Below are 12,374 nucleotides of genomic sequence, written 5' to 3'. Positions count from 1 at the left end.
GTAGCTTCATTAAAGAGGTACGGTACAACTTCCATGTGTGTGTTAGTACAGATGGGTAAATCCGAAGAAATGGTGCTTCAAGACAGAGATCACAAGCTATTTAAAAAGAGCATGATATACTTCCTAGTGATCGTGGTCCATTACCAGTATTAAGTTCCACTGGGAGAGCAGGCTAGTCAAGAACTATGTTTGGCTGCTTTAGGGCAGAGCTTGTGTTGTTCAGTTTACTACACTAATTATATTCTCTTGATGAGATCATTAGAGGACAATAAAGGAAAATGAAAACAGTTTGCAATATGTGTGGTCAAATTAGCCACACAGAGAAATTATGGTTTGTACTTTAACGCTGTTTAGAAAGTGTTCATTAAAAAAAATGTAGACACTCATGTATGTACACTATAATGATGCCTAAACTAATTTTCTTTAATGTGTTTATTTTTGAAATTGGGAATTGGACCCTGTTTCTATCTGATTAGAATGCAAAGGAAAGATTTAAGTGAGACAGTCAACAGGATATCTACAGCCATGAACTTCATGGAAGTATGCTACTGCTAACAATTATGCAGACAAGAGCTGGTGGATTATTTACAACATTTTTTTTTAAACGAAAATTAAAGATGAAATCTTATTTCCATTTGAGAAAGAGACTATTCTTATGCACTTAAGTGCAATTAGAATTTTACTTTAGCTAATCCATGTTAATTTAAAGAAAAAAAAGTTAAGGATTTCTTTAATAAACTCTGCATGTGTATACACAACTTGTCTTCCTTATCAGGGTGCATTATTACAACTTGTGGAATATGTAATCTCACAGTACATCCTTCAGAAAGAGAAGTAATAATTTTATATTGCTCAAATCCAGATAACTGAATTCCATTTGTAAGCTAGGAACTATAACTAGATAGAGCTTCAACTTTTTAAATGACCATGCTTTTACTGCAAACATTTACTTTCATAGATTACTGAAAGAAGTACGTTTATGAGTAGAAAAGTACATTTATGGATTATCATAGAAAAATGTCTCTGTTTTTCTTCGGGATAACTGGACTGTTTCTTCTTCTCCACTAATTATCCTGTGGTCTTTTAACTTAACTGAGCCCTAATAGATTCCACAAACCAGAAAATTAACTGCATAAAAAACTCTTGAGAGCCCACATCTGTATTAAGAAGGCAAGGCATTCTTTAAAACACACCTTTCTGTTACCAGTTGACTGATTTATTGCCCCTTCTCCATTCCTGCACTTGGTGCCTGCTCAGGGTGGCACTGCAGTCCAGAAAATTCTTTTCTGTGGTGGCTAGTTGTAACTGCAGGGTTAGGGCTTTCTGGACTTCATTTACTGGGGATTGGAAAGAGATGGAGCAGGGCTACTTCAGACATTAACAAGCAGAGAAAATGACTACATTATAAACTGTATACTCTTTAGTACTTGTTTCTACTAGATTTCTTCAATCAACATTCTCATAGGTTCGCTCCCCATCTCTTAGAGAATTAACATTTTCTTAATTTTAAATCTTAAATCTCAGCAACTGAAGAACAAGTCTTAGTTTGATCCAGGTCTCAGTAAGGAAAGATTCCTATTGACATTAATGAGAAATGGATCAGCCCATAAATGAAGAATTTGTATTGCCTTTTAATTATCTAATGTGGCCAAGTTAGTCATCATAACAAAACCGAAGGAGTTTGCATACAATTGGTGGTTCAGCTATTCTTAACTGAATGCCTACACATGCATATTTAATTCATTTTATCAGAGTTTAATCTGAACCATTCTCCAAATCAATAAATCACTTAAAAAAAAGAATCATTTTTTCCAGACTGCAAAGAACATCAGGTTCAACAGTGAAAAAATTGACTCCGCATTGTTTCCAAGAAAAAGAAGTTAAACTGCATGTAATTTGCTCTCTATTTAGGCGTGTACATATTTTATCTGTGTCAGTGAACACCTGAATGTTTCAGTATCCTGGGTGTTTCTCTACCCTGCCACGAGTTACAAGAGAAGCTTCCAACATCTCTTTCCAGTCTTGTGGTTTAGGCCTTAATTCCATTTTTTTCCTTCAAAATTTTCTTAAAATGTCTGAGATGTAAAGGGTTGTTTTCCCATTTTTCTTGCAATGACATCTTTTCACGAAGAGCTAGGTGTGGTCTTTTTTATTTTTTAAGAAAAGGTGAAATGAAAGGTGAATTTTATTTTTTTTTTGCCAGAAGGAGAATTAGAACATCAATTTTTCATGCAGCTCTAAGGCAATTTTAAGTTTTACATCATCTAAATTTTGTTTTATTTTGCAATATTTCTAACCTTACTCATGTACATATTATTAGACATATGGCTATGGAAAATATCCACTTTCTTTTTCCTTTTATGCTAAAAATCTACAGGTTAAAAACTGTGCAACTCTGCTGGTCATACCAGGTTGAGACTTTGAGCTGTCTATCAGGGGTGGATGAAGGCAGGTTTATGTTCAACTTCCTTTGGGCTATTTCAGAGCACAGATAAACATGTTTACATATGGTCACAGTAACTATGGTCACTCACATAGCCTCTGTGTGAATTTCGCTGTTGTGTATTAAAATGTAGTTTCTCCCATATCTATGGAATTACTTCCAATCTTAGACAATCAAGTTCCATTTTTAGATACTGATTTTAGTTCCTTGAAGCCTAGCAATTATGGCAAGAATGTCAGACTCTTTTCTGAAATTTTGTAATCCCAATTTAACCTCATGACATCTAATTTTTTTTTTATTTTGCTTGTAAAGCAAAATAAGTAAAATATTAGAACTGAGAAGGTCCAGTTCTTAATTTTGTCATGTTCTGAGACTAAAACAAACAAAGAAAGGATTCTTGTGTTCAAAAGTTTCCAGAATTCTGGCAAAAGTCAGAATTGTCAGGAAGCTCTAGCAGATACCCCTATCTTTAGTATTTCAGAATTTGTAAAGATATATAGTAACAAATGGTAAAAATTCATTAAAGCTCATTCATTATGTTCTAGTGCAGCTCCACCTTGTTCCCTTTTCATGATGTGAGCTATTTTGTCAGATGTATTCTGAAGTCAAGCTAATAATTTTATTAAAAAATAAACTACTAGCAATTGTATGCCGGATGGCTTCTCATGCAAAAGTACCTATGCTGCAGGTAAAGAAAATATCTTAAATCTTTGCCTTTTAGCATTATTTTACTTTCTCATTTATGTTACAGGTTTTAAAACTGTATTGAACCCCCATCATTCCAGGACACAACCCAAATCATAGACTTGCCTTAATGACTTGTTAGAAAACTAGTGTCTCTTTAAGTGATCACAGTGATACAAAAGTAAGGACTAGCAAGAATTTCCTTCCCAGTATTGACCTCATAGGAGTAAGGATCACATTTGCACTACATTTATCTTGGCTAACACAAAATGACTTTTATTTTGGATATCAAGTCTCATTAATACATTTTTCTTTGTTTTGCTTTGACATCAAATGTTTTGGATCAATTGTTATCCTCTTGCAAAATATTTTGGAGCTATGAAAGAATACATTGAAAAAAGAGCATGTTTTCTTTCACTTCAAAAGATTTCTGGATGAGACCTTCTTTTGTGCTTGTATTTGTAAATATCCAGGTTAAGCAAGTCACTATCCTCTGTGTTACTCATACCTACAAGATGATAGTTTTCCTGTTTCTCTTCTGATATGCCTCATCAAGCTATGTGCAAAATTTCACCTGTTTTTCCCTATAGCACCTGTAAAAAGTGGTCACTTGGTCTAGACTGACAAAAAAGCCCTTTGTCTAGGCCTTAAACTTTCCTCATCATGGTTAGCTTGCTCTCTATTGTCTTCCTTCATGGGTTACTTTTCTTACCCACTCCAAATCCAAGTATTAAACACGTACTTCTTTTACATTGTTCTGACCATATCATTTAATTGCCATTAGTTTTGGTTTTTTTTAGTCTTATAACATTAGATAGTGTTAGTCATTGTGCTATTACATTTTAATATTATGATAGCATGCACTCCAAACACAATATAAAGGTAATGATAAAAATCACAAAAACTGTGTTAAATCTCCCAGCCTGTCCTCTGCTAGTGTAGGTATGCTTTCTACAGTATGTTAGAGGAATAATCAAGAGTAGTAATAAAATATTAATAGCTTTGCTTTTCACTTCTGAAATAAAACATCCATTTATAAATAGGCTATGCAATGACAGTAGATATTAAATTTTCCCATGTGTTTTGTTTCTTAAAGTAAATAATGAGTTTAGAGGTAGATAGGGCTTTTAAAGGAGGAAAAACAACTGCAAATTTCTAGCATAAAATGGAAAGACTTCCATGACTGTAAAGTAATTATAATTGCAGGGAATAAAAAATGCTTCTGCTATTTTTTATTAGACTAAATAAAGCTAAGAAGAATTCTGTACTTGAGGGCATACAAAGAGATTTATTTATTTCCTTATATGACTCCCTCAATATAGTAGCTAAAAAGAAAGTTGTTTATAAGTTTTGAAAAAAATAATACAAAAAGTTAAATACTTTTTAATGTGATAATACTTAGTATTGTTTAATTGGAAGTATTTAAGCAGAAAATACGTTATGGAGTCTAAGTCATATACTATGCAGAAAATGCATGCTTGAGTAATTTGTGCAGTTGAAAATGTTTAAAGAATTTCTGCATTTATTAGAGAACATAAATTACATTGGCATATATATTATTTATAACAACATTGCTACCACATCATATACAGTTGCTACAGCGCAGCTGAACATTTTGTTACTTGTGTAAACATGAACACTGAAAAGATTGTTGATTCCCAGAATGGGAGAGAAAACTAGTCTAATTACAGTTTGCATTGTTTTGCCTGTGGGCTCCCCAAGAGCCAGTCCCTGATGATGCCTCCCATTCAGTGATGCATGAACTCAGTCTCTTTGTTCTGAAATAGGGAAAAAAAAAAACTATCTGTGCAGTGCCATTTCTTGACTAATGCATGTAAAAGGTTATTGTACTTGATTCCTCTGCATCTGCACAGAGCTGACACAGAATCTATCCTTTTTTAATTTCTGCTTCTGCATTTTTCTTTTGTTAGTTTATTTCTCTTATCATTAAAAGATATAATAAAAAGAGATTGGAATCAGTCTTTTATTTTTCTGGAAATGAAAGAGCTATTCTGTGAATTTGTATATTGATATCTGAATAACTGCCATAATAATAGTCAGGTAAGCTATTCAGTATGTGTATGTGAAGGGAAAGTAAACTCAAAATCACCTGTACCTTTGGGCTAAGTATATAGGCTGAACCACAAGCAACCAAATGTTATATTATTTATATGGCATATGCAAATTTGTGTTCTGAAACATTTTTGACAAGGTATTGAATTTTCTCACGAGCATATAAAAGATCCCTCTCATAGTGAAGGCCTTTTTCAGACTGTTCTCTGAGTAATTAAATCATATGGAAAAATGTCAGAGGACAGAATAAAATATATTTATTCCAGCCATATCTTCCCACAGCATGACATGTCATCTGAAAACAACACTAAGCACTTTATGCCATCTGTGCTGGTTGGGGTTACATTTACAATGCATTTCAATGCAGAATATTCCTTTTTGAGTTACACACAGTCAGCTTATAGCAATAAGCACCTAAATAGAGTTATCTAAAAAACAGAGAGACGTCAATACCTGATTCACTTTCATCTGCTCCTCGAGCACTGTTTTATCTTTGGGAGACAGAGCTTGTTCTTCATGCTGCCATTCACTGTTTTATATAAATAAAATGTTATTTCAAAGATTTGTTTAGATACAGTAGTAATTACATTTTTATGTGAAAAATGCTGACTAACATATATTAACAGTACTTAAGTGAAACATTCCTCAAAGAGACTCGTTGTTATATATTTTTAAATGTTTGATTTTAAAAATAATAAAATGTAAGATTAGAAAAATACTATAATTTCACAGGAAAAATTACAGTAAAATATTTGGTAGCTCTAAGTCTTAGCTTCTAGTTCTATATAATCATTGTATAGCAGCTCTCCATAAGTGATCTGTGGAATCAAAGAATATACTGTTTCAGTCTGCACATGTTGATTAAATTGCATCTTTCAAGTCACTCTCAAACAAGGCCAGTGTGTTTTTGAGACTTGTTACGTGCAACCGTTACCAATGAAATTGGAATAATTTACGATGTCTGCATTTTTTTCATAACATGTTAGCAGTTAAGAAATGTTTTCACAACAACAACAAAAACTACATATCAAAATGATCTTAATTCTCTACTGTGTCCAAGCAGAGTGTTGACACTTGTGTTATAGAACCTGCTAAGACGTAATTGGAAGCTCCCTAATTCACAAGGGCTTATCCTCAGTGTCAGCTAGAGCTGCAGAGGACAGAGGATGTCTTCTTAACTGAATTTGATTTTGTCATCCCACTTGTAGAGAGTCATAGCATGAGCTGGAGCACTATCCCCTTATATGCTGGGGATTCTTTTCTCACCTGTTAATTGCAAAATACTTTTCCTTTATTAATTAAATGTTATTTTGCTTAATCTTCAGTAAGCACAGTTATTTTAGTCTTAATACTTTACATGTGTAACATATGCTGTATGATGTCACAGTAATAATGCAAGTATTTCCACAGAATCATAGTAAAGAGTCAGAAGGCTACTGTGTAGCGTAGGAGACCTGTATGTATTTTGATTGTTAAGAAATACTATTTTCTTCCTGTGGCATTAATCTCTTATCTCCTGTTCCAAAATGCTAGTTGTCAATGATATTTGTCAATGCCAGTGCCTCCTTAGAGGGCATTCAACTCTGAAATTTTCAGGAAACAAAATTGTGTACATTCGGAAGTACTCAGTCACCAGAGAAGAAAAAACAGGGTACCTAATTTATTGCTCATTTCTACTCTAATTGAATTTATAAATAAAATATGGGTTTCCTTCTCTTTTAGTTAAATCTGCGTAGAAGAAGTTCCGGGTCCTTAGTAGCTCTTTTATTTAATCTCAGTGATAGACTTTCAGCATATACATATATAGAATATACATGTTCTTGAGAAATTAGCATATATAGAATATATATTCTATATTCTTATATATTCTTATTCCATAAGAATATAAGAATAGAGAATAAGAATATATATATTCTTATTCTATAAGAATATAGAATATATAGGCATCTAGAATATATATTGTATATATGCTCCTTTCTCAAGAACATTTTAAAAAGCATTTTGAACAGTTCCATCTGGTAGAATGAGCTGATGGTTGACAGAACAACATTTTTTTGTTATTAAGAATTGATTGAAATTGTAAAAAACTGTGAAAGGTATTGCTTGTAGAGAAATCTCTTATTGAATATTTGGTAATATTTGAGAAAGGGGATGTTTCCTGATACTCAAACTCCAATTACAAGTTCACTTCAGATTGTAGTATATTATGAAATTTTGGAAAACATATTTATTCTACTGTGATCTGCTAAATGACATCTGGCTTCAAGTTATAGAGAAGTTTTCACTCTCACTCTGTTTCATAAAGATTGTTGTCAGGATAACCATTAAATGTTTCTTCTTCCCAGGAAACACTTCTGTGCATGCCATCTTACAACACAATTTCTGTGTGAACAGTCTTTCTGTGTAGTCAGTCTGCTCCTTAGCAATAGCCTTCAAAGCCACCTTTTCAACCTTTATACTTAGCTCATTTCAAGAAAACAATTCCTGTTTCTTCTGTACCCTTCTGTGTCCTGCTATTAGGAGAATTATCAGCCTACCACATTCCAAGTGGTGACAGTGCTATCTTACTGTTCTTTGTTGACTGCAGATTGTTCAGTAAAATAGAGCATATTCCAGACATTTAGTATTAAAATATGCAGTACTAATTGGGAAAAGGCAATCAGAAGATAAATTCAGTAGCAACAAGATAACAAGATCCTGGTAGATCTCAGTCAGCAGTTTTCTTTGAACAATACAAATAAACAGTAAGTTTTGTATATGTGTATAAAATAGAAAAAACACATCATATATCAAAGGAAGAGAAATATTGGCCAAAGCGTATTTAAATCTGAAATAATATTACAAAATTATCTTGTATTACTTTATTTAGCACTTGTAATAAGGGCCTCGGAAGATCAAACATGCTTTGTTAATGTTGGACAAAAGAAATGTAACTCATGAAAAACTGATGATAGGTAACAGATTAGACAGTTTAAATTATTGTAAGCTAGATACAAAAAAATATATTTACATTTAGTTAAACTCATTTCTGATTTTAAAAGGATTTTGTTGCTTTTGTCTCTAGGTAAGTGCTGTCCATATCCAGACAGCCAGTGAATAATAAGTTGGTTCTGCTCTTAGCTCTTTAACAGCACAAAGATAATTTACTGCAATACAAATCATATACAATTGGAGTAACAAACACATAAATATACTTAATCAGAAGCTGATTACTGCCAATCAGGCTTGAGAAGAGAAATTATTTCTTCAGTCTTACAGAGTCAGACCTGTATTCTTTAGTAACATCTGTGTTTCTCCCACATTAATGTTTTCTAGATTGAAGAAAGCATTTGGACTTCTGAGTCACCAGTCAGTGGTGACAGTTTGCTCATGCCTCAGAATATTGAGACCAGTGGTTTCATACATTAGTCATCTCATTTGAAAGATTCTGAATATGTCCTCTTCAGGCTTCCCTTAGTGCAAAGATTGTTAACGGATACCAGTTTGATAGATTTTCAAAAGTGATGTTGCAAAAGGATAAATGGGAAATTACACTTGTCAGTGTATGAAAATTAATAAAAAATCTCATTTCCTTTTACTGTTTTTGAGAGATAAAAATCCTCAAAAAAATCAGCTTGTCTCATTTCAATTTAGATTATAAATCCTTATTAACTTGACTTTTAAATAAACATTAAAAACTCCGTAGCAGGAGTTTTGCTATTTAACTCAGTTTTCTCTCTACATGCCTTTTCACCAAATCTTGTTTGTGATAAAGAAGTTGACAGTTGCTGTTGTTAGGATCTGGCCTTCTGCAATTATCGTGTTGTCTTTAATTATTTATTTATCCAGATAGTGTAATGAAAAAACATTTCACATTTTCACATGAACAAAATGTGGGTGGAGAATGGATTTAATGTCTTCTATAAGGAATTCTTAATGCTTGTTAACATGACAGGCAACTAGAGAGTATATGCATGTGAAAAGGATGACAAATTATAGAGTATTGTAAATACATTTTGCAGCTTAAACTTGCTTGCCTTTTGCAGAGCTGGGTTCTGTTGCAAAAGAATTTGTAAACACAAGACTTAGGCGACAAAATTCTAATATTATTAAGAAGCTACTTTGAAAAGCTAGTAGGGAAACAGATGTTTTGATTTGACTCCCATAGTTGATAAACCATTTCTACCTGCTGAATTACAGGTAAAAAACTTCAGAATTACCTTCAGAGCTCCAGGCCACTCAAGAAAATTTACCAAAAATCTGGCACAGAAAAGAATGTTGCAAGATCAAATAAAAATGTCATTCCATCAAAGAACACAATATGTCACAACACATTCTCTTAATTTCTATTCCATACACACTTTACATATGAATTGCTCAAAGTACAAGTGCAGAGATGCTGTTTATTATTGATTTAAGTATGATGTATTTCAAATATGAATTCTTAAATCAGTACAAAATAGAAGATGATGTCTTAATTTAAATTAAAATGTAAGAAATCCAATGTGCTCTTACAGTCCTTCAGTGTTATGGAGGATTCATTCCCTCCTACATTGCTTTGACTGTATTAGAACATAATGAATGAAATGATACTTAACCAGAAATTTCATTGTGAAAAGTTTGCTAGGTTTTATTATGTTTTTATTGAACTTCAGCTACTGGAAAGTAGGATCATCTCTCCACCCTTTGAAATTAACTGCAAATATTAAGCAAAAGACAAAATCAACGACCAGATTTGCATTCTAGTTTATTTTATGATTGCTACCACTACTGAAGATGTGTTAATGTGTATCTGAAGTTGTTGATACCAATTTCTAAATGAAAGCATTAAAAAAAAGAATGTCGTGAACTATACTTTGTTCACCCATTTAGTTATCATTAACGTTTAACACATAAATTATTGTCCCACGTTTGCATGTGTAAGTTCAAGTAAGAAATACAGAAGGTATAAAAGAATATTTGTTGTGGTTGCATGTATATGTATGCATGTGTGAACAGGTATCACTGACTCTATTTCCTAGCATATGACTCCTTTGAGAATTGCAGGCAAGACTAAGGGTAAGGGAAACATCAGAGAAGTAGCAAAGGTGACTGGAATATGTGAAGCTAGTGGGAGTAAGAGTGTAAGCATGGGTTTGGCTGCAAATATAAGACTTGTAAATCTGTAAGTCTTTGTTATGTTTTAAGATGAGCAGAAAAAAAAATACAGATAAAAGGCATAGACATACTTCATGTCATTAATTAAACACACAGCCTGTCCTGGAGATTATAATCTGTATATGCATATATTGTTAATAATGTATTTATAAAATTTCAGAGCTTAGAACCAGATAAAGACATAGAAACATATTTTGTTCTGTATTATTTTTTTCAGTCATTTAAAAAGCTTCCACCTTTGAATCTTTTATTTGAATCAAGATAAACATTCACAAATATTTGGTTAGTAATAATTGATTTGAGTTAGAGCAGAATATATATATCCTACAGAATTCATTTTAAGTGCATTTAAACTGCAACTGTAACTATGAATTTACAGCTAGCATACCCATAATAATAATGATAATTTAATTGGGAGATTATTTAGACAAATATAAAATGAAATAACTGGGAAAGGGAAATTCTCCCAATTAATTTTAGTGATAATTGATGTTAAATATCCGCAGCATTAAGTAGCCAAACAGGCTATTAAACAAGACGTGTTGACATAGTATGTGGATATTTCAATTTATTTGTTTTGGCAATACACATTTGGTTTAAAAGCACAATATATGGAATTAACCAGACATATCATAGATGTATTGACTGGTTCACTATTGTGTCAAAATGCAGATTTGTTGAAGATATCAGTGGCTAGAAGCAGTAAAAATCAGGGAACCATTTCCATTGTTTGCCAATGTTTTGATTGATGATACAAGTTACAAAGGCTTTGCAAATCACATTGTCTAGTGATGTATGAAATAAATAAGGCAAGTCATAGGGAAATATATTTGTTTTAATATAGCTAGATGCAAAGTAGTGAACCTGGAAAGAAAGTATGCACTTTGTACCTACTACACAACAGAGATCGTCTTTTGTAAACAGTGGTTTGGGGAAGAGCATAATGTCATTGAAGATAACTGCCCGAATAGGAATTCTCAGTGCAGTGTTATGGATAAATGGGATAATACGATGCTTACAAGATGAAAACTATCAAGTAGAAGTAGTTAATGTCTGTGCACATATCAGTAATCTATTGTAACAGTGCCATGTTCAAATCTGATAATCGCACTTCAGTAAGAGTGTAAAATATTGGAAAGATTTCAGAAAAAAAAATCTGATTACTTTAAATCTGGACCTATAGGGTTTTTCTTAAGTTCTTTGAAATCATTAAAGCAGTACAGGCATTATGGCTTAATTTGTATGTCATTTATATCTTTATTTTAAAATCTACAGCTTATCACATTTAAGAAATCAACTGTAAATTATGCGTGGTTCTTGGAATCACTTTCTATTTTATATTAACTTGGCAGCCTGTTAGAAGACTGGTGTTAGGCTTGGCCTTTGTTTTCACTGGGCTACTGTATTCCACTACACTGTGAAACTAATCTATATCCTTACTATTCTACTCTTTCACAGCAACCCGTAGTCGTAAATTCCTGCCCATTCTTAGACCAGGTCTTGTGCTTACCTTACCCTGTAGTGACATGTTTTTGCTGTCACTAAATATATTCCAGCCAAAATACTATAAATAGCTGTCAGGCTAATACGCTGAACTGGCCCAATACTATGTAAGATAGTACAGCTAGTGTTGAGAAAATAAAGATGGTGGGGACATAGAGAGCTGGGAAGAACAGATAAAGTTAGGTGTAAGATGACAAAAGATATTATTAAAATGGCACAATCTGCCAGCCTCTGCTAGGAACCACAGCCTGTATGATCAATAAAAAAGCCAAGAAACTGGAAAAGTTTTCATTAGAGGGAGAAAAAAGTCTCTTTTCTGAGTCATTCACAAAACAGTACTCCCCGATAGTATGCAGGGCACCCTGTGCATCTAAGTATAGTCAGTATCTCATGTGACTCAATAGCAGCTCTGCATACCTCTAAAATGTCCTAATGAAAACTGTTCAGCCCAAATGCTTGGCCAATGTTTAATCTGAAGACAGTAGCGTTAATATTTATTATTTGCAGTCTTTATTGTATTTTTTTCAATAATGGG

The 12,374-nt window shown here is 32.9% G+C and overlaps 1 protein-coding gene across 1 annotated transcript in view; it reads left to right on the top strand.

Annotated features, from left to right (window-relative positions):
• The window catches only part of PACRG (parkin coregulated), a 206,884-nt gene that overhangs the window by 135,565 nt on the left and 58,945 nt on the right, over window positions 1-12,374 (top strand). The window lies entirely within an intron of this gene.

This window comes from Numida meleagris, chromosome 3, assembly GCF_002078875.1.
Source record: "Numida meleagris isolate 19003 breed g44 Domestic line chromosome 3, NumMel1.0, whole genome shotgun sequence".
Taxonomy (NCBI): domain Eukaryota; kingdom Metazoa; phylum Chordata; class Aves; order Galliformes; family Numididae; genus Numida; species Numida meleagris.
The sequence above is the reverse complement of the archived record's forward strand: the minus strand, read 5'-3'. Positions and strand labels throughout refer to the sequence as shown.